The 24,480-nt window shown below is 33.8% G+C and overlaps 1 long non-coding RNA gene across 1 annotated transcript; it reads left to right on the top strand.

Moving 5' to 3' along the window:
• Positions 1-15,157: 15,157 nt before the first annotated feature.
• LOC149136449 (uncharacterized) lies at positions 15,158-23,024 on the top strand. The gene is made up of 3 exons (XR_016240900.1): positions 15,158-15,632; positions 17,530-17,648; positions 22,442-23,024. It is a non-coding gene; the product is annotated as an uncharacterized LOC149136449 (long non-coding RNA).
• Positions 23,025-24,480: the final 1,456 nt, after the last annotated feature.

Here is a 24,480-nt window from a genome sequence, read left to right as displayed (position 1 = left end):
GAAATATTGGTTTTAAATATTGGCACAAGGCCATCAATTTTTGTTGGGTTAGAGGTGCCTAGACAATTACATTTTATTGCATCCGAAAGGATGAAAGGCAAAGTCGACTTTGGTGGAATTTGAACTCAGGACGTAAAGACGGACGAAATGCTGCTAAGCATTTTGTCCGTCCAGCTTGCCGCTTTGCCTAAAGTAATATTTACGTCAAATTTTGGCACAAGACCAGCAATTTCGGGTTAAGGAATAAGTCAATTACATCGACTTCAGTGTTCAACTGATACTTATTTTATCGACCTTGGAAGGATAAAAGGAAAAGTCAGCTTCGGCGGCATTTGAACTCAGAACATAAAGACAGACAAAATGCCGCTATGCATTTTTATCTGGCGCGGTAACGACTCTGACAGCTCAACGCCTTTGCCAAAAGTAATACCGGTTTCAAATTTTGGCACAGAGCCAGCAATTTCGGAGGAGGGGTTAAATCGATTACATTGAACCCAGTGCTCAACTGGGTTCAGCTGGTTCAACTGGTACTTATTTCATCGACCCTGAAAAAATGAAAGGCAAAGTTGACTTCAGCGGAATTTGAACTCAGAGGATAAGAACGGACGAAATGCTGCTAAGCATTTTTCCTGGAATGGAACCATTCTGCCAGCTCGCTACCTTTTTTGTCTAAAACAATATTAATATGTGAATGAACGCTTGTGTTTTCTGTATGTACCAACAGATGTGTAACTCATATTAAACATTTATTGTAATGTTTATACAATAAAATGTATATAATGTCAATTTTATTCCTTACACTGCATCTTCCAGCCTCTCTCTGTCTCCCTTTCTCCCTCTCTCACTTTCTGTGTGTGTGTGTGTGTGTGTGTGTGTGTGTGTGTGTGTGTGTGTGTGTGTGTGTCTGTCTGTCTGTCTCTCTCGCTCTCTCTCTCTCTCTCTCTCTCTCTCTATATATATATATATATATATATATATATCTGTCTTTTGAAATGTACTTTCTATATTTTCCTGTGACCAAATATATGTTGTCCTCTAAGTAAAGTAAAGAATATTTCATACCCGAAAACCTAAAACATGGTGTATATACATATGAAGTGAGATAAATGGTACGCATACGTATGTAGTGAGATACATTGTATATATATTTTCTTTTTTTGTGTGTGTTTTTGTACATGAATTTTTTAACAGTATCTTATAGGATGCCCTATCTATCTATCTATCTATCTATCTATCTATCTATCTATCTATCTATCTATCTATCTATCTATCTATCTATCTATCTATCTATCTATCTATCTATCTAAAAAAAGATGGGTGAATGTAGCAAGGATGGCACGTGTGAACGACGGAGCCATCTTGAGCATAACCCTATGAACTAAAAAAAAAAAAAAAAAAAAAAAATCCAAGAAAAAAAAAAGAAAACAAAAAAGCAAAAGAGAGTCACTTACTGTTATAGTTTCTTCAATGAGAATATTGACCAAGGTTACCGTAGTCTTTTCCGTAGGCTTTTCTTTCCACGGCCAAACCTAAACTGTCCTCCCCTCCTTTTACACGAGAACATTACTGTGTGATACACGATCCCTATTGATCGCCCTTTTTTTTTTTATCCCTTTTGATCGAACTACCCCCTTTTCCTTCCTACGATCCCTTTTGATCGACCCCCCCTTTTTTTCCTTCCCCCCTCCCAAAAAGAAAAGCTCTACATTGTATTTGTCCCATCTTCGCTGAGCCCTGTGTGGCTAATAAAAGAAATGTATCTATCTATCTATCTATCTGTCTGTTTGTCTATCTATCTATCTATCTATCTATCTATCTATCTATCTATCTATCTATCTCTGAAGAGGAAGGTGAGAGTAGAAAGGGAAGTCTTGTCTAGTGAATGCTTCAAAAAAAGATGGGTGAATGTAGCAAGGATGGCACGTGTGAATGACGGAGCCACCTTGAGCATAACATTATAAAGGAGTAAAAAAATCCAGACAAAAAACAAAAAGGCAAAAGAGAGTCACTTACTGTTATAGTTTCTGCAATGAGAATATTGACCAATGTTACCGTGGTCTTTTCCGTAGGCTTTTCTTTCCACGGCTAAACCTAAACTGTCCTCCCCTCTTTTTACACAAGAACATTACTGTGATACACGATCCCTATTGATCGCTTTATTTAAAAAAAAATTATTTATTATTTTTTTTATTTATTCATTTATTTATTTATTTTTTCTCTCTCGGTCCCTTTTGATCGAACTCACCCCTTTTTTCCTTCCTACGATCCCTTTTGATCGACACCCACCCCTACTTTTTTTCCTTCCTTCCCCCTCCCAAAAAGAAAAGCTCTACATTGTATTCGTCCCATCTTTGTTGAGCCCTGTGTGGCTAATAAAAGAAATGTATCTATCTACCTGTCTGTTTGTCTATGTATGTATGTATGTATCTATCTATGTATCTATCTATCTGTATGTCTATTTATTTATCAGTGTATGTGGTGTGTATATGTGTGTGTATATATATGTGTGTGTATATATATGTGTGAGTGTATGTATGTATGTATGCATTCAGTCATTAAATTGCAACCGTGATGGAGTGCCGCGATATTAGATTAGTCAAACAAATCGACCCAGTACTTGAATCTGAACGTAATGATAATTTTCTGGGTTATTGAAGTCATCTTTAGCCTGTATATTTACAATATTTATATTTACACTATGTTTCAATTCGTTATCATCTGCTATCGTCATCAGGAGTTTCATTCGAAGATGTGCCCATTGTAACTAACTGGATTGCAACCTGAAATTTTCATTTCTAAAGTATTTAACACAAATCCGAGGTAAAAAGAAGAAAGAAAAAGAATCTAGAGATATTATACTGCTAATTAGTGGTGTTATTTTCGTTGCTCAGCCCCAGATCAGCTCTGTTGGTCATTCCTTCGTTTTTGTTTTACAGATAGTGTTTTTAGGATTATGTTATCCAGAGGAACTATACAGGCATACCCAAACTTACGTCGGTAATGGGTTCCAAGACATGCGACTTAACTTTAAAAGCGACGTAACACGAAAAGTCATAAAAAGAATTTATTAGCTTATATTTGTTTCCATAGATGGTTTGTACATATTTTCACATGCATTTAATCTGATTTTCCACTTCAGCATTAGTTTACAGGTGTTTTTTCTTCTATTTTTATACTTTAATTATGTCCCATGAGACCGACATAAAGTCGAATAAATCGACTGAAATTAAGGTTTATTTGTTAATAAAGAAAGGACGCAAAATCGTGAAAGACGTAACTCAAAACGGCGTAAGCTGAGGTATGCCAGTACTTTTGAAGAATGGGTATATGATTTGAGATAGATCTCGCAGTTGTTTCTAGCAGGTCGTATGACCACGGAAGGTAGGTTCTCGTCTATTCATTTTTCATGGTGTAACTAAATAAAGTCATGGTAGATGCAGCAATTAATCCGTTTTGTTTTCTCCTTTCAAAGTTTGCATTTAGCCAGTTAGTCTTGTGGCTATTGATATACATGTATCTTTCAGAACACTTAGAATTCATAAGCTTCCAATGTTCCGAACAAGCTTCCATGGCTGTAAGACACTACTGACTGATATGCAGTCAATAGATAAAAATGAGAATGTGCCTCGATGTTTTGAACACAATACACATACACACATCTGTGTCTTTCCCTGTTTATATATATATATATATATATATATATATATATATATATATATATATATATATATATAGTGTGTGTGTGTGTGTCTGTGTGTCTGTGTGCCTGTGTGTTTGTCTGTGTGTGTGTGTGTGTACGTAAGTACAGGGGTTGGACAAAATAATGGAAAACCGTCAAAAGCTTGTTTATTTTGATGTTTTTTTAAAACTTATTATTAGTGTTGCTTAATATGTTTCGCTAAAATCGCAGTTTCTTTTCAGATGTCATCAAAAAAAGGTAATTAAAATTGAAAGTGGTCTAATTGTTGGTTCTCGTATAGCAGGCACTAGCGTAACATCCCAAACGTTTGGTGTATCAAGAAGTCTCAAAAGTAATGACAAACTTTGAGAAAGAAGGAAAAAAAACCTCCACGTCGAAACAAAACACTGGAAGAAAACCAAAACTGTCAGATAGGGACCGTCGGACTCTTACACGAGTTGCTAGAAAGGATCACAAAAGTACAGCTCCCAAAATTACTGCAGAGCTTAATGTCCACCTCGAGAACCCAGTTTCCACAAAATACTGTTTGCCGTGAGCTGCACAAAGCCGGATTTCACGGGCGGGCTGCAATCAGAAAACCACTACTTTCAAAAACAAACGTTGCAAAGCGTTTAGAGTGGAGTAAAAACCTACAGAATTGGTTCTTAGAGCAGTGGAAGAATGTTACTTTCTCGGACGAGTCATCCTTTACCTTATTTCCGACCACCGTCCAAGTATACATGTGGAGACAGCCAAAAGAAGCATTTGACCCAGACTGTCTTCTTCCAACTGTTAAACATGGAGGAGGATCTGTGATGATCTGGGGGCGTTATATCTTGGAAATCCGCCGGCCCAATTTTTTCCCTTCTTGGCAGAATTAATAGTCAAGACTATTTAAGCATTTTATCTGATCAAATTCATCCTATGTTTGCGGAACTGTTTCCGGAGGGAAACGTAATCTTTCAGGGTGATAATGCACCAATTCACACAGCTAAAGTTAATACTGAATGGTACAAGAAACAATCTAGTGAAACTGAATATCTTATCTGGCCACCACAGTCCCCAGATCTCAATATTATTGAACATTTATGGTGCATTTTAGAAAAGCAAGTAATGAGTCGATATCCTCCACCATCATCACTTAGAAGAACTGGAGACTGCTTTTGTTGAAGAATGGACAAAAATTCGTTTGGAAACAATTCAAACTTTGTACGAGTCCATACCTCGTAGAATTCAGGCTGTAATTACTGCTAAATACGGTCCTACCTCATATTAAAATAAATTTGTTTGAAATTTTAAGGTGTTTCCATTATTTTGTCCAACCCCTGTATATATATAAACATAAAGGTGAAAAATTATAAATAATAAAGGTGGCTTATTTGCAATTTACAATATATATATATATATATATATATATATATATATATATATATATATATATATATATATATATATATATATATATATATATATATATATGCATATATATATGCATATATATATATATATATATATATGCATATATATATATGCATATATATATATATATATATATATGCATATATATATGCATATATATATATATATATATATATATATATATGCATATATATATATATGCATATATATATGTGCATATATATATATATATATATAAATATATATATACATATATATATATATATATATATATATATATATATATATATATATATATATATATATATATATATATATACATATATATATATATATATATATATATATATATATATATATATATATATATATACATATATATATATATATATATATATATATATATATATATATATATATATATATATATATATATATATATATATACATACATACATGCATATACATATATATGTTGTTTACACACCCGTCTTTGTCTTTTCTGTTTTTTGTGAATTCCAACTATATATATATACATATGTATCTATGTTTACACACATACACACACACACGCACGCACACAGACACAGACACACACACACACACACACACACACACACACACGGATATAATGTCATTTGGAAACCCATTAGTTTTACATCTCGTTTCACGCTTTCAACATATCAGACGACAAACGACTTGTGCCTATGTAATAAAATATCTTTGTTGTTATTCTCTTGGTGAGTTACATTCGTGTCTCTGTTTCGATCCCCAGATGAAGACTTTTATCATTAATTAGGTGTTTAGTTGAATTTATCCCAAAGGCATAAGCGATACCCTTTAACTGTAATCGAGAAGATAAGGCAAAAAAAAAAAGGCGGGGTACAGGGAGAGACAATTCATAGGACGTTATGAATTTAAGAGTGCTTGCCTATATGTAAGAAATAATATTTAGCACTCCGTTAGTGGATTTCTGTTGATATTGTTTTATTGTTGTCGAAATTGTTCTTGATGATGATGATGATGATGATGATGATGACGGCAATGATGGTGATGATGACCTCGTTGTCTTCAGTGAGTCTGTCACATGACCTGTATTAACACTTATCTTGGCAACTGCAAAGGGAAGGGAAATATAAACCCAGTGGTTGTGGATATCGTACGATAAACTTAACTCTCACGCTTCACTAGGCTGAGATGAGGGTTGTTATAAAAATTATATGTAATGTAATATTTATATGTATAATAAAAAAAAAAGTAACACTTTAAAATGGCATTGAAAGAAGAAACCGAAGTGTTTTCTTTTCTTTTTGCGTTATGTTGAATGTTTTAACATGGAGCCCTACAGTAAGCACTGCAGAATAATCAGAAACATTATCAAAACTAAGCAAAGCAAATAAATTTTAAGACATATGTCTTATGAAGAATCATGTAACAGCGTACGCAGGAAAATTTAAGATCTTATGATTAAAATGTATGCTTTGTAAAATATGTAAGAGATAAAAATTCCTTTTCTTCTAATTTTCTTCTACTTTTTATTGAACGATAGCATAATGCGAATGATTGGAATTTAACTATCTGGATACCGAATGAATATGAGATGGTAAAAAGATACGTTTAAAGGACACGTTGATGTACTTGTATCTGTGGACCACATGAAGTAATTAATTAATCAAAAAGAGCAGAAAAATAATTGGCCACATCATTAACACCGCTTGCAGTATTTGTCTCTCCACTTTATTAATCTCCACTGAGATTCAATTCTGGTTTGATCAACTTTGCTTTTCATCCATTCGATAGTCGATAAAATGAAGTACTCATCAAGTGCCGGAACTGATGGTACCAGCTAACCATGACCCTCCTAATTTCACTCGTTCAGCCCATGTTAGAAATTATTATTCTGCGCGCCTCGTTAGTAGAGTCGTTAGATCACTGATGAAAAATAGTTTGCAGTATTTTTCTTGGTTCTTAATGTTCTGATTTCAAATCCTGTTGAGTTTAACTTTGCCTTTCGTACTTCCAGAGTTGATAGAATGTATCAGTCACAGTCAATTATTGGATCAATGATATCGGCTAACTCCTTCCTTCAGAGTTACCTACCTTGTGCTTATTCCGTCTAGATCGACTTTGCATTCGGGGTCGATAACATAAGTTCCTGTTGAGCACTGGAGTCAATGTCATCGGGTAGCTCCTTTCCACAAATTTCAGGCCTTGTGCCAATTATGGATAGAATTATGATTATCATTTTAATTATTATTGGAGTTTGTCTTGCCTATACTGATGCTATTTTAGTGTTTCCTCTGTTGTGTAAAGTATGTGCAGTGAGTCCTCTGTTATTTTGTTGGTTGATGAATATATTAGTGCTATCTGCTTCAGTGTCAGACGGTGATTGTGTATACTTTGTGGTGTGTGGTTTGTGTTGCATTAATGGTTTGCAGCTGTGTGGAATGGGAGTTGTGTTAGTTGATGGTATAATAGTGTCGGGTAACGGTTATGCGTGTGTGATGATATTTTGTAGGAGCTGATTGTATATAGTATGAGTTGTGAGTAGTCTTTATATATATGTATTTATATATATATATATATATATATATATATATATATATATATATATATATATATATATATATATATATATATATATATATATATATATATGTATATGTATATATATATATGTGTGTGTGTGTGTGTGTATATATATATAATTATATTATTATTGTTATTGTTATTACTGCTGTTGTTGTTGTTATTATTATTATTATTATTATTATTATTATTATTATTATTATTATTATTATTATTTGAGAGAGCAGTGCATGCCAGCAAAGTAACACCCAGGAAAAAAAACATACGAAGCCCAGTATACACATCATGACTGCCCGTCTGATAAGGATACACCATGTACATGCGATATCTCTTCCGTCTTTACGTTTTGAATTCAAATTTCGCCAAAGTCGCCATTGCTTTTCATGCTAGTTTAGCACTGGGGTCGATGTAATCAGCTAGCTCTCTACTCCCAACCATATGTGCGCGACATGGTGATCTCATATCAAGGTAAACAACCCATGACCTTGCAGGTGGGGGCCTTTCATGCCAGTTGAGCACTGCAGTCAATGTAATCAACAAGCTCCCTACCCACAAAATTTTAGGCCATGTGCCTATACCAGAAAGAATTATTACTGTTGGACAATCATCAATCTGGGCAAGACAGTGAGCTTTCGGCTCAGTTCCTGGATGTGTAAGACCATGATTTTGGATGGTGTCGTGGAGCGCGAGACCGACAGTTTGATTGAATTTATGAATTATTGTTGTATTCCAGCCTTAGAAACTATTATTCACGCACTCGTTCAGTGTAAAAGCATTATTAATTTGTGGAATTATGTCCAATAACTGCTGTTGCGTATGGGAGAGATTAGGCTACCAGCCGAGTCCAACGTGATGGTTGGTCTTCTTAACGAGTAAGGAAGGCAGTTTCCCATCTGTCTGGTGGCATTGGCGAAAGAAGTTGTGTGGTGGTCGAGTATGAAAGATCTAATGGTAAACGCTAGTCTGTTTGGACGAGCTCTGATTAACTTTTTTAAAAAGTTTATATTTAATAGGAAGATTAGGGTGGTGAGTAAGGTAGTGAAAGTTGAGAGTCTTGAAAAGGGGTAAAAGTGAAGGTGACTGCTTCTAGTATGCGCTTGTAGGTTGGAGCGACAATTGCAGAGAGCACTTGCCCTTGGTTTACAGAATTATTTTGCGTCTATTGAGTTTCGCGATTGATCCATAGATGAAAGCCTTCCTGCTTCAAGAGGACAGCATTATCATCAATTATTACCTGTACGAATATATTTCATTTATAAAAATTAATCTAATTGTCCATGTAAATCCTTACACTATTTCTGTCTTTGTAACTGCCCATCTCATCCGTCACTATAGTGGTAAAGTATCAAAAATCATCATCATCATCATCATTAATTATTATTATTATTATTATTATTGCCTGATTGATTGAGAGAGCAGCACATGCCATCAAATTGACACTGAGGTGCAAATATACGAAGCCCAATAAACCCATCAAGACTACCCGTCCGATAAGGGCACACCAGGCACATGCATTACAACCGTATGTGCGCGACATGGTGATCTCATGACCTTGCAGGTGAGGCTCAGTTAGAATTCTCTTCAGCTCCAGTAGCCCATCCTGCTCAAAAGGTCCTTGAATAAGGGTTGTTTAAGGATATTGAACAAAACACCCATGTTTCCAGAAGTGAATTATTCAAATCTCAAAGAATTCCTCTTAACACATGGCTATGATGTTACCCCACTACTTAAAAACCGATTAAGTTGAAGATTTGCTTTTTGAAGAGGAAGAAATAAGGCCTATATATGTGGAGATGGGCAAACAATAGCACGTAGGTAAAAGCCACATCAATTATTATCATGAAACAAAAATGCCCAGCAGATTTGAATGTTGTTTACATATATATATATATATATATATATATATATATATATATATATATATATAATATTATTAGGGACAAAATCCAAAATTATATATATATATATATATATATATATATAATATTATTAGGGACAAAATCCAAAATTACAGGTAAAAAACTCAATTAAAATCAATTTATAAAAAATTAAAATTAAATTGAGCCTTATAGATAAAGTATATATAAAATATATATAGTTTTAGGGAAAATAACCAATTTTCAAGAACTCATCGATGAAAATCCACTATCACATATAGAAAAATTAATAATTAAAAGCACAATAAATGAGTATAATATAAAGTAAAGTAAATATCATAAGATAAATATAATAAAAAGATTACACGTGTTTCATAACCAATTTTCAAATAGAAAAGAAATTTAAATCGATTAAAATCAATTGAAATTATCGAAAATAAGTTCTATTCAAAAATATAGCTACTCGTCAGATCGTAAGTAGAACAATAATTAGATATATATCTCAACCAACAATAAGTACCAAATGAATTAATATGAAATACTTATTATATAAAGATAGAAAAATTATTTTAAAAATATCATAATATCAAAATAATAACCATTCAATAATCATCCCTTCATCCATTATAATAACATGTATATTATATACAAAAAACATCTTACCAAAATTATCATTGTTTTAAATTATCATTGTTTTAAATTATCATTGTTTTAAATACAAGTTGAACGAAGTTTAAGTTTAAAATAATAATGAAGATAAAATTAGTACATATTTAACCGGTGTAATAGTTAAAGCTATACTATTTAAAGCTAAAGACGTTTATTTAATTATGATTAAAGATCAATTGAATAATAGAAAAATACAAGATTATTTATTTCTACAAACGTAATAATAAAAAATATGAATGAAAAAATTATGAATGGAAAAAATTATGAATGAAAAAATTAGGAAAGAAAAAATTATTAAGAATAAAAGGTTAAACTTTATATATATATACAAAGTTTTGATTTAAAAAAAACTTTAACGATATTATAAACTATAAAGATTAATAATTAATCAAATAATATTAATCAAAAATAATCGAAAATATATCAACACTATTCCAATCGAAGTTCTAATATTATGTGCGCGACATGGTGATCTCATGACCTTGCAGGTGAGGCTCAGTTAGAATTCTCTTCAGCTCCAGTAGCCCATCCTGCTCAAAAGGTCCTTTGTTTCTTTATAGATTATTTTAATAGATAACTTATTTAACACTATATTATTTAGAAGTTATAGTTTCATTTCAACATAATATTAGAACTTCGATTGGAATAGTGTTGATATATTTTCGATTATTTTTGATTAATATTATTTGATTAATTATTAATCTTTATAGTTTATAATATCGTTAAAGTTTTTTTTAAAATCAAAACTTTGTATATATATATAAAGTTTAACCTTTTATTCTTAATAATTTTTTCTTTCCTAATTTTTTCATTCATAATTTTTTCCATTCATAATTTTTTCATTCATATTTTTTATTATTACGTTTGTAGAAATAAATAATCTTGTATTTTTCTATTATTCAATTGATCTTTAATCATAATTAAATAAACGTCTTTAGCTTTAAATAGTATAGCTTTAACTATTACACCGGTTAAATATGTACTAATTTTATCTTCATTATTATTTTAAACTTAAACTTCGTTCAACTTGTATTTAAAACAATGATAATTTAAAACAATGATAATTTAAAACAATGATAATTTAGGTAAGATGTTTTTTGTATATAATATACATGTTATTATTATGGATGAAGGGATGATTATTGAATGGTTATTATTTTGATATTATGATATTTTTAAAATAATTTTTCTATCTTTATATAATAAGTATTTCATATTAATTCATTTGGTACTTATTGTTGGTTGAGATATATATCTAATTATTGTTCTACTTACGATCTGACGAGTAGCTATATTTTTGAATAGAACTTATTTTCGATAATTTCAATTGATTTTAATCGATTTAAATTTCTTTTCTATTTGAAAATTGGTTATGAAACACGTGTAATCTTTTTATTATATTTATCTTATGATATTTACTTTACTTTATATTATACTCATTTATTGTGCTTTTAATTATTAATTTTTCTATATGTGATAGTGGATTTTCATCGATGAGTTCTTGAAAATTGGTTATTTTCCCTAAAACTATATATATATATATATATATATAAACAATATATGAGTATATGCATATATATGTACATGTATGTATATACGTTCATCTACATGTATATATAGATACATAACTGGGTACATGACGTGGCAAAAGAACAAGGACAAAATGGTAAACAAGGTGCAACAAACAAGCAGGCCACATAGAAACATCCCCTTCATCAGCTGCCACCATTAAAACTCCGGCGTTTCGAAGAATTAAGGCAGTACGCATCGTTAAAATGGTTCTTCCCGCGAACACAAATTAAATATATTCAATCTCAAAAATACTCACGGGCGCATTTGCACCAAATTTCAATATAGGTAGTGGAAAAATAGCATAGAGAAGGCAAGTCTAGTAGTGCGATAAAGAGCTCCTCTCCCCTATGTCTCTCTGAACTCCATAGCTCTTCGTATAATAAATGAAAAATTAAAAGAAGACTGAACAACTATTTCTGGCAAAGTCAATGGAAAATAGTGAGGAGAGAGGTACAGATTAGGCTGAGTCTGTGAATGACTTTATATAAATCAGTATGAAGTATAAAAAAGAGTCTCTCCTTTAAAAGATAAAAAAGAGATGGTTAAATCCAAAGTATGCTTGTAATTAAATTATAGTCTGATTGATAATTAAGGTCCTGCAATCTTGTTTTGAGGTCTTTTTTAATTAATGTGTTAATACTGCTTTGCAATACAGCTCATATTAACTTCAAGGAATACAGCCTACATTACTCTGAAAGATTCCTTCATACCAACTTTTAAATGCACCCTCTTTGGTAAAGAACGGTAAAAAGAGAATCTACTGCTGTTGGCACCGTCACTATCGTCACCTACTGATACTTAAATCATAATGGTAACATTAACATTCCTTTGCTGTAAATGAATATTCAATATTTCATCAGTAAAAATGCCATTACGCCTTTAGCTTAAATTATGAGAATTTCTCATCGGAAAGTAAATTCAAAGTTTGTCTTCTGAATAACAAGAAAATATAAATTTTAAATGAAATAGTTTTTTGAAGATGTGTTATTGTTTTCAATGGATTTAAATCTGCTTTAAATTATTGACTCCATGAGTATCCTATTTAATGCTAACAAAACTTATTCAGCCATTTCTAATTGGACGGAAGCACGAAATCGATATATCTTATACGATCGGAAGGGTGAGCGATTCGTTGTAATAGCATTGAAAAACTTTTTCATGGGGAAGACACTATAGCTCATTCAGCTTGCCAGAAATAAAAGCTAAATCTCCCCCCATTCATGTTAAAATTCTATCAAGTCTGGCTTATATGGATTTTTAGCTACGACTAGCTAGATTCACTTTGAAATTTTTAAAGGTTTTTAGATATAATTGTACTAGTTATATCTTACACATATTGTATCACCCACTTGTATTGATTGATAATATAAACAATGCTGCTACTTTTTAACTCAGATTATAGTTCTATTGCTACACGTATGCATGAAGCCTCTTCTTTTCCGACGATACCACAAATTTGAGTCATCGTTTGTTTTGTCGTTTGGTCTTTTTTGTTTTGTTTTCTTTTTCTGTTCATAAAATATTTTTCACCAACAACTGTAAGTACATTCAGTCTTAGCTTCTCACAGGAATTGTACACTTTATTCACATGCAATTTCAACAACCCATGCTAGGCCAGAGTTCTTATCAATAGAAAATTCCAAACCATCCTGGCATTCAGTAGCACTAAAACACTGAAATTACATACAGCTATAAAGTGTAAATATATATACATAGATACATATACATATAGATATACACACATACAGACACACACATACATACACACTCGCACGCACGCATTTTTACTAAGGATATTTGGAAATTTAAGTTATAAAAATTCCCGCATCTGGTTATGCTGTGTACGTAGCTGTAATCACCGAGAGAAAAATTACAGTCGGTTTCTAGTCTTTCTTGAGCCTCACTGTTCCTTTTGTAGGGGTACCATCCTGCATACTTGAAAGCCATCACATACTAGATCACATCTAAAAAAATACGTTCACTTCACAGGCCAACTCACGTTGAAAAATTGACAATTTGTGTCGTTCATCAGTCTCTTCTGTTGCAACCATAATGAACTCGCTTGTTATATGTCTTCCCACTGATGTGCATCAATGCGCTTATTTCTCTAATTCGTGCCACATGACTTCTACCAGATCACATTATCGTTGCTCATATATTTTTTAAAATTATTAATCTGCAACAAGAAAAAATCTAAATATCAACAGGTCCATAGCATTATCATTCTCCCACCAACAAAGTACTGTTTCTTTTAAACTGGTCACAAGTACAGATGACTTGTTATATATCACAAAGCTATTACTGATAACTAGCAATAGTTTCTACCTTGAGCTGCAGAATAAAAACGTGTTTTATGAGATAATCAACAGCATTAGTATAAAATATAATCAATATCCTATCACGCATTTAACTATTTCCAATACTTCTATTTTCTACACCACCACTTCTACTTTCTAGTCCTCTTTTCCTTTTCATTTTATTTCATTTCTCTTCCGAAACTGTCAACTTTTATGTTTATCTCCAAGTTTCAAGCTTTGATTCGGGTATATCAATATTAAAGGAACACGCTATTAAGGTGTCCGGTCAATTCGTCGGCAGCAATTTGTCGTCGTTTAATTACACCCTAGTCAATTCGTCGTGGGTCAATTCGTCGTGGGTCGATTCGTCCCCAAGTCAATTCGTCGTCAATCAATCCATGGGAAAAATGGAAGAACAAATATCTGAATTAAAGAACTTTTATTTTAAAGTTTGCTCTATTACATATTTATTTTTTCTTACAATTTAAGATTGTGTGCAATTGCTTTTAGAAAAATGACTTTTTGGCTAGGATCATATTTTTCCGTGACATTTTTTATGCGCAGGTTCATATCTCTGTATATTTTCTTTTGGCTTGGTTCTTCTCCTTGCATAAACTTCTGCAATTTGGTACTGGCAAACCTTTCCTCACATTTAATCACATCAATAAGTCTGCAAATATTTGGATGACTAATATTCACTGTGTTTTTCTGCGCGCTGAGGTGGTCCTATATAATTATTTTCAAAATAGATGGTCTTATATAATTATTTTCAAAATAGGATACAAATGACTATGGAATATCATGCATCATCTACAAGTTGTTCTTATCAATCTACAATATCATCAACCGGCAGGAAGGCAAGGGCGACAAAACACTGCATTTTTAGACTAAAACTGTCATCTTCGTAACATCTGCATTTTAGTCCTTCTTGAGCAGCATGCTTATACACATTTTGTCCTAAATGAAACAAGCAGCATACCAAATTCGACTCAGGAAATGATTCGACGAATTGACTGGGGACAAATTAATCGACAACGAAATCACCGGGGAGGGAGTGTCCTAGCACCCTAATTAACACGTATTCTTATCATTCACGCAAATAATTCCTTCCCCATGTTTTTTACAGAAAGGGTAACAACTTTACACCACTAAACTAAAATTTCATCTAAAACTAGTAAATATCATATCATATTGAAGGTGGGAATAAAACAGTATCAGAAAGGAAATAAAACAGAAGCCTATTCATATACGTAAATGATGTATTTATTATCTTTTAGCTGGAATTATTTTGTTTAAAATTATGAAGAAAGGATATATACTCCGGAAGTATCCTTGAAGTTTTCTTTTTCTTAATTAATAATAAAACGATATGCAATATTCATATACTTTTCATATCCTTCCAGACTAGCGAGACGGACAACGCTGCTCTTAAAGTTTAACGTCTGTAAATCGATGCTATGAATAAAAAATGTCGACAGAGAGCTAATTCCTGAGATGATGATTAGAGGAGAAGAGAGGCAAGTGCATCGGGTGAGTCGATAAATCGTATGATGTGTAGCTAACTATTTTACGATTACAGAGACCGTTGTAAAAGCTTTTGAACAGAGATCATATAGTTGTACAAGTTTTGGAATCCAGAAGTTATAGTATGCTGAGGATTATATTATAGCAATCAAACGAATATCCTTCTTTTCGATATTATCCAGGATGTGTTTGGGTAGCAGATACAACATAATCCTAAGCATTAGTAAAATCTCAATGTGTGTTTTTATAGAGAGGTGACAATTGATCAGAGGCAAATTATTTTCTGGCTCTTAAAATGGAGTCTAGTTTTGGGGATTCAGACAATGTGTAACGTCGCCAAAAGAGAAATGAGTAATTTTTATATGTGTATGCAGCTTTTGTAACGATTATGTAGACTTTAGGAACGTGTTGTTCAGTTATAGGAAATATATTGCAAGATTGTAACTGTGATATGTATAGAGATTGCATCTGGGGGGGGGGGGGGGGGGTTGAAGTTGTTTAATTTTTCATATTTCAGTTTAACGAGGTTATTTTATTATTTTTTGGCATGATGTATAATTTACACTGCATGTTGAATAGCGTCTGTGTTCAGAAGATTAAAAACAAATAAATCGTAATGTCACCTGTGTAGAAATAACTGGAGGAAGTGGTTGAACGGAAGAGTGTAGTAGATATAACTGAACCTTGAAGAACATCAGAGTTGATATAATATTGGCCTGAAGGCGCTGTCAATACACACAGCAAAGGAGTTATCTTATAAAAACATTTAATAAAAAAAATAGCACAAAGGAAAGGACCATCTAGTCTATTTAAATAAGACTAAGAATTTAATACTTTGCATATTCTTTAGGATAGTTTTTGGCAGAAATCTGAGGCGTGCAAACAAAATAATGATTTAACGAGATAGTGTCTTTGCAATCATTCATCCTGCAAAAAATAACAGCCATAAACTTTCCCGTCTTAAAAGAAATTGCACATTAGATAGTTTAGTCCTTCATAACGTCTAAAACGACTGTATAGTCGGGATTCGAGCAGTTATATTGATGTTATAAAATAAATACTAATCCAATACTGGAGTTGGCTTAATTGAATATAACCTGTCAACAAAATTTGTGGCTTTATACTTTAAAATTTTGTATAACCCTAAAAGTAGGATGGGTTTGATGGTGACAGTACAACGTGAGACACAGTGTTCTTCTGTGATAAGTTAGAAACTATAAAATGCTGAGCAGTTTAAACGTTGACTGATCAGTCAATTGATTGCTAAATTAAAGACAGGGTTCTTCAATTCAATTGTGTTCTTCTATAAAAAAAAAAAAAAAGAAAGAAACCTGTTGTAATCTGACTGTATATTTTTTGAAAATCTAGTCGTACTTCTGTGCAAATAGGATATGTACAAGTTCTAAACTGACCATTTTTGTTGTGTTCTTAATACCAGATGACTGCTGAAAATTAAAATTTGAAAAAAAAAAAAAAATAAACCATCGTTCTGATAAATATGCTATCGGTTTCTTCAAAACTTTTAAAACTTTGTGTAACAATAATTAAATGAAATTATTTGGTTCTATGTCTACTAAATCTATTGATGTCGATAGGAGATAGAATTTAATAATATTTCATACAAAAGAAAATGAATTGCAAAAATACACCACGGAGAAGAGAGAAAAGGCAAAGGGAAGAAAAAGTCAAAGAAAACTCAGCATGTCAGTATGGTTTGAAAAATTAATAAAATATTTCTACAGGAGGTTGCGTGAGTGTTATCTAACATATACCATATGACTAAGTTTAAAACTACATTTCATGAATAGATTTATACAACATAGAATACCATTGCATGATTAAACCATAATACTGTTCTCATCAGTGTCTCGATCTCAATATGTGGTCTTGCTATTTTCTGTAGATAAAAGACGGGGACTTGTGTGACGGCTGACCATAGCACATCAGGAAGACTTGATGAAATGCAATGAGAAATGCAGAAAATAAACATCTGTAATGAAACAACAGCTGCAATAATAAATGGTAAAAATAATAAACATAGTTCATGAGAAGTGTGGATTTGTGTGAATGCACTTGATATTAGACCAGGAGATTCTGAGAGTAATTACTGTTTATCTATGGATTCATTTAGTGATCAACACAGAAATATATAAATAGAGATTCTTATTAATAGAAACCACAGTAATATTAACAAAATATACAGCATACATGTACTAATTTAGCTACATACGCGCGCGCACACACACACACACACACACACACACGCACACACACACACACACACACACACACACACACACACACATACATGTAAGTATGCATTGTTTGCGCATATTTGTCTCCAATTGTGTAAACGTCTGTATTAATGAGTGACAGAGACAAAATGTGCATATGCATATGGCACACACACACATACACACACACCATGTACATACACACAGGCATACATACATGTACATAAAGGCACGTATATCTGTTCATATATGTATGTTTGCATGTGTGTGTGTGTGTGTGTGTGTGTGTGTGTGTGTGTGTGTGTGTGTGTGTGTGTGTGTGTGTGTATTTAGTACGGATGATAGGACAAACGAAAGAAAAAGGCACTCAACGTATTTCGTTGGAGTTATTTACTGCTTAAAACAGTTTGATTCAGTCCCTTATGGGTTTCTGCAAGGAGCCCATGACACTTTAAGTTACATGAGGCCGAATCAAAATGTTTTAAACAGCATGCACTGCTCTCTCATTCAATGATGATAATGATGATTATGATGATGATGATGATGATGATAATAATGCCTTAGACTTTCTCAAAACTACACGAACGAATGCCTTAAACTTGCCCAAAACCACTACAAGTTGTGCCGACAAAACCAAGTAGCGAAAGTGCTACATTGGAAACTGTGCAAAAAGTATTGGCTAGCGAGAGGCAAAACTTGGTATGAACGCAAACCCCGCAGAAAGTGGTACAGTCGGAGACTAGCAAAATTCCCTGTGATTTCCCAATCCAAATAGATCAGATGCTAGAGCTTAACAGACCGGACCTAGTGATGGTGGACAAGGTTATATAGTTGACGTTGCATATGTTATATAGTTGACGTTGCATGCCCCTTTGACCCACGAATAGTCGAGAAGGATGGTGAAAAGATAGATAGATAGATAGATAGATAGATAGATAGATAGATAGATAGATAGATACAACCCTCTTAAGTACGAAATAGCTCGGCTGTGGTAAGTAAAGAAGGTGAAGATAGTGCCAATTATTGTGGGGTCCTAGGGGAACAGTATCAGCAGGTATCAAGAGGAATATAAAGGAAATTGGAATAAAGTGCCCAGTAGTACTGTTACAAAAGTTTTGCCTCCTTGGCATGGCCAGAATAATCAGGAAAGTATTTGATAGATGAAACGAACGAATAGCGTGGTACCGTAGTCTGTAGCTAGTAAGCCCGCTACGTATGCAAGACTCCAGGAGCTGCAACAAAACCTGTGATAAAGAGAAAATAATAATAATAATAATAATAATAATAATAATAATAATAATAATAATAATAATAATAATAATAATAATAATAATAATATTGTTCAAAGCACCAATAAATAAGTTACTTTCGAGTTGCGCTTTTTGTCATTAAGTTGGCCTTGGTGATGGAATACATCAGCTATGTATACCTTAGTGATGGATTGTGTCAATCGTATACAAACGTAAAGAACTCATCTCTCTATTTAATAATAATAATAATAATAATAATAATAATAATAATAATAATAATAATAATAATAATAATAAATAATAATTATAATAAATAATAATAATAATAATAATAATAATAATAATAATAATAATAATAAGGGTGAGGAAGCTAATGAAGTTAAAGCTAAATGGTCTAGTTAATCTAGTTAAGGTTCTAAATACTTGGACAGTATCATTGCTTAGATACTCAGCAGCTTTTGTAGATTGGACAAAAATTGAATTAGCAAAGCTAGACAAAAGCAATTCAACATGAATGGAGGACTCCAGCCAAGGGCAGGGGTAGGAAGATTATACCTACCTAGTAAGAAAGGTGAAAGAAGGTTAATATCAGTGGAAGACTGCGTGGAGTTAGCTAGAGTATATGGACTCCTATATCGGTAATAGTGAAGAAAGTTTATTAAAATCTGCTAGAGCCACAGCAAGACATAGTAGGGAAACCAAAACACCAAAACGAAGTTAAAAACCAGAAAAAAGAACAGAAATTATCTAACTAGCAGGAAAAGGTGTTGCATGGTAGATAGTTTCAGCAAATAGTAGTAATGAGACATGGTTATGGCTGCAAAAAGGAAAGCTGCAGAGGGAGACAGAAAGTTTGTTAGTGGCTACATAAGATCAAGCATTAAGGAACAATTGGATAAAAGCCAAAATAGACAAAAACCAAGTAGATTCCCAATGTAGATTATGCAAATCAAAAGAGGAAAACGTTACTCATATAGTTACTCATATAGTGCTGGCACAGAAAGAATACAAGAAAAGACATGACAATCTAGGGAGAACAATCCACTGGGAGCTTTGTAGAAAGCTAGGATTTGAACATACTGATAAATGCTATGAACATGAACATATTACAGTTCCCATCGATGTTCTTTTTCGCAATCACTTCTCTTATATGTCTTGACCCGAATACTTGAATTGTAGTGCAATGATCAACTTTTCGGTTTGCTTATTTAAGCCTCCTCTCTTCAGCCAATCCAATGTTTTACTGTCATGGCTGCTTTCTGAACTCCTGCAAGGCAAAACAAAACAGAAACGTCATTGGAGTGAAGGAGTGGGTTACATTTGACGAATTTATTAGCATCTCAGATAATTTCAATTACAAAGAATGCAGACTAATGCAGGTAGTTGTCAAAAATGGCGAAAATAAACTAGCGGAATAGAAGAGGTTCCCGATGAAATTACATTATGATCACCAAAGCCCAAAAGCCTAGTAGCATCAAGCCGAACAACATCCCAAAAGTTTGAGGAAGTTCGTACCTCAAACGGACGAAATATTCTTAAGAGGTGAGAGTAGGGTGTTTTGCACTAGTACAGTCAAAGGTACCACAAAGGAGACTTTTAATGTGAACTATGTCAATAGTGTATCGCTCCAAGAGAAAGCGTTTCGGAAAGCTCCAGATCTATAGGTAACTACCCTTCTGGATGGTCACTTGTAATCACCTACATGGCAGGTCGGGGGTCTTAGACATGAGAAACAATAGGGGGCAGGGTCTGGATTTCTTTAAGCATCAAGTGACATTCCTAGAAATATCTGTCATTAGTATTAGTGGGCGATTTAAAAGGCTCCGTTGACTCACAGAAAGGCTGTGTGAGCAAAAGCTTCGCAAACCTGATGATGATGTCAAATTTTGTAACAGATTGTTATCGACGGTTGCGTGCCAACTTTTGGACTGGGCAGCATTGACGACTATTCAGACATACCGGCCGGAAGCGCATAGCTTCTTTTAGGCTAGATGCCTAAGTTGGATCGGTGATGATAAAAACAACAGGAACGAAAATCTGGTGAAAAAATATAACATTTCCGTGAGGGGCCAAAGAAGAGTTGCCTTTCATGGATCGGTGTTAGCGGTGACCGAAGGATGTCAGGTTTGTGTGTGTGTGTGCGCGCGAGCGGAGGCACGTGGCCTAGTGGTTAGGCTGTTTCACTCACGACCGCTAGATCGTAAGTTCGATTCCCAGACCGAGCGGCGCGTTGTGTTCTTTGAGCAAAACACGCCATTTCAAGTTTCTCCTGCCCCACTTTCGATCAGGGAGGTAATGTTGACCTGCTCTCCTAGTCAGCGGGATGTGGCGTCATTCGAAGGCTAAAACGATGCAAAACGTATTGTGACTAGCGACGTGTAACATCATTCTATTAGCCTGGTCGGTTACGTAATCACGTGGTCACCTGCTATGTGTGTGTGCGTGCGTCTGTGTGTGTGTGTTTGTGTGTGAGTGTGTGTGTGTGTGTGTGTTTGTGTGTGTGTGTGTGTGAGTTCGTGCGCGTGTATGCTTTAGCTGTAAATCCTTTATGATTTCATGTTATTTTGGTTCATCTCACTAAAACAGTAGGTGAACAACTCGCAACAGTTCGCTACAGACATGTGAGGTGTGGCCACTGTGACAGTCACTCGAACTGAAAATAGCTATCAATTTACTGTAAGCACCATACGTGCTTTGTGACAAGTTGATGAAGTCAAGCTATAATAATATAAGGTACAAAAATAGATGTTGATGTGTTGATGCATATATGCGTTGTTCAACTGATACTACAACAATAAACCATCATTAATTTAGTCTTATATACCGCTATTAGCAGAGTGTACATTGATATCCTCACACACACACACACACACACACACACACACACACACACACACGCACACACACACACGCACACACACACGCACACGCACACACACACACACTTTTTTAAAGATTATGAGTGGGTTTGTTTTAAGCTGCAGAACATTATTTTACTTGAATTGCTATTGTTATTCCATGCGGAATGTTTTGAGAAAATGTCTTTCAGTGAATAATTCTTTGTAAGGAAACCTAAATTTAATTTTAATAGTTAATTGAAACAATAATGAAGGAGTAATTCTACTTTCCAAAAGAAAAAAAAATTGTTTTAAGCAACATGGGGGAAGTGAATATAAATTCCGAAGCAAAAGGTTTGGGGAATATTTACATTGGAAATTATCTAAGGATTAACAGAGCCATTTATATTCGTTTTTCTTCCAGACTGCAGTCGTGTCTTAAATGTCGAAACATTATTTAACGTCAGGATTTATTTTCTACTTTTTAACAACAGGCGTGGCTGACTGGATGAGATGCTCTGGATAAGAAGCTTGCTTTTCGACCATGTGGTCTTGTGTTCAGTCCCACTGCGCGTCACCTGGACGAGTATCTTCTACTATAGTCCCCAGACAATCAAAGCCTTGTGAGTGGATTTGGTAGCGGGAAACGAAAGGAAGCCAGTCATGTGCGCGCGCGCACGTGTGTGTGTGTGTGTGTGCATGCGTGTATGTATGTCTACTTTGTGTTTGTTCTCCACCACTTGAAAAATTTTGTTGGTTTGTTTGCGTCCCGGCAATTTGGTAACTTAGTGGTTTGGCAAAAGATACCAATAGAATAAGAGCCAGGCTTTAAAAAAATAAGTATTGGATTGATTTGTTCGAATAAAACTTTCAAAGCGGTGCCCCAGCATGACCACAGTCCGGTGACTGAAACAAGTAAAAGATTAACGAATAAATTAGCTATTTTGCTATATTATTAGATCTCGTTATATATTCGTAAACGTTGACTCCAATACTATAAAATAAGTCTTAGCAACTATTTTACTTCTTCTGATTTTATAGAAACAATGCTTCCTTCAAATACTAACCAACATCGTCAAAATTATTTATCCATTTATTAATTATTAATACTTGCGCCTAGAATAACAATAGTATTTATGCAACGAACCGTAAAGATGGCTCTTTTTACTCTATTTAAATTGATATATCCACTGTGATACCAGCTGCTTTATGATGATGAGTAAAGCTGTGTATGTGTAAAGCAATCCCAGGAAAGAATGAAATACCTATACAGCAAGTGTTTACTGTTATTTCTGACAGCTTAGGTATGTGAAGGCGTACGACCAACTATGCGCTTTTAATCGAATATGTGTTTATGCATGCGTGTATATGGTAAAGTTATTTTACGATTATATGAAATAGGGAAGTACAGAGAAATTAGGTTTTCGAGAATTTATAAATCTTATTCCTGTCATGGTGTGCGTGTTCGCGCTTGTGGTTTTATGTACAATGTCTGTGTGTGTTTGTATGTGTGTCTGTGTAGGTTTGTTTATGTGCTTGTATGTTTGTGTGTGTACCAATGCATTTGACCAGAGCTACATCGTAAGCAATGATAATATTTTTCAAATAAACCAATTCAACCAAGTGGTCAGTAAACTTCAGGTCATCAAGTACAGTACGTTGCTACATCGAATGCTCCTGTTTCTGGTTCAGTGCTTCCTTAAATGTTCTTTTTCAGAACAAGCTGAGTTTCTTTAATTTATGAAAGTTTCTGAAGTAAAATAATAGACAGGCTTGGCAAACCAAGGTTTAAATTATTTGCTCTAGATTTAATACTGAAGTAAGACATGTATTTAAGTTGGGTTTCGAAGTTTAAAGGTGAGGCCAGGCATACTGTGCCGCTGATGTTATTGTTGTTAACTGCAGGTTAGCCTTGGTTGAGCAGACCTGTGATCAAAGGTGTTACAGTCGTGATAATCCCCTCTTTATGTTTATTTATGACTACATTCTTCAGTGTGGCCGTCCTGATCTTTACACACATATGGTGTGGTTTTTCAAGAAACTTAGCTGCAATTTCTAGCATACGGATGCTCTCTCATTGTAGTGGTTCCCGTGTTGTTTTCGTGTTTGGAGTGTCCTCAGGTTTCATATAATATTCCTGTTAAATTTGGGAGGAATGCGGTTGGGATTTAACAAAAAAAAAAACCCCCCAAAAAAACCCAACAAAACAATAGTTGTGCTTGAAGGGACAGAGTGTAACTGTAAACAAGGTAATATCTTGAGGTGTATAGTGAGAGATTAGTATTTAGAGGACAGGTATAATGCTTATGGTTTATATATAGCACCAGTACTCGCCCCACCCCTACACTCTTTTGAGTAGTGGGTGGGGAGAGGGGACTTATTGAATGCTTGACAACTACGGCTCTAAATGTGCCCAGCGTAGTAGAATACCTACTTAGCTGCTCAAATCTGTTGCTAGATCTTTGCTTAGTTCCTAGTCTACCTTGCTTCAGTTTACGTACTTGTCTGGAATAGTTACTTGATTATCTGTGAA

This window comes from Octopus bimaculoides, chromosome 3 (assembly GCF_046866305.1).
Source record: "Octopus bimaculoides isolate indiv1 chromosome 3, ASM4686630v1, whole genome shotgun sequence".
Taxonomy (NCBI): domain Eukaryota; kingdom Metazoa; phylum Mollusca; class Cephalopoda; order Octopoda; family Octopodidae; genus Octopus; species Octopus bimaculoides.
Note: the sequence above shows the minus strand (reverse complement) of the source record. Positions and strands in the feature narration are given on the sequence as shown.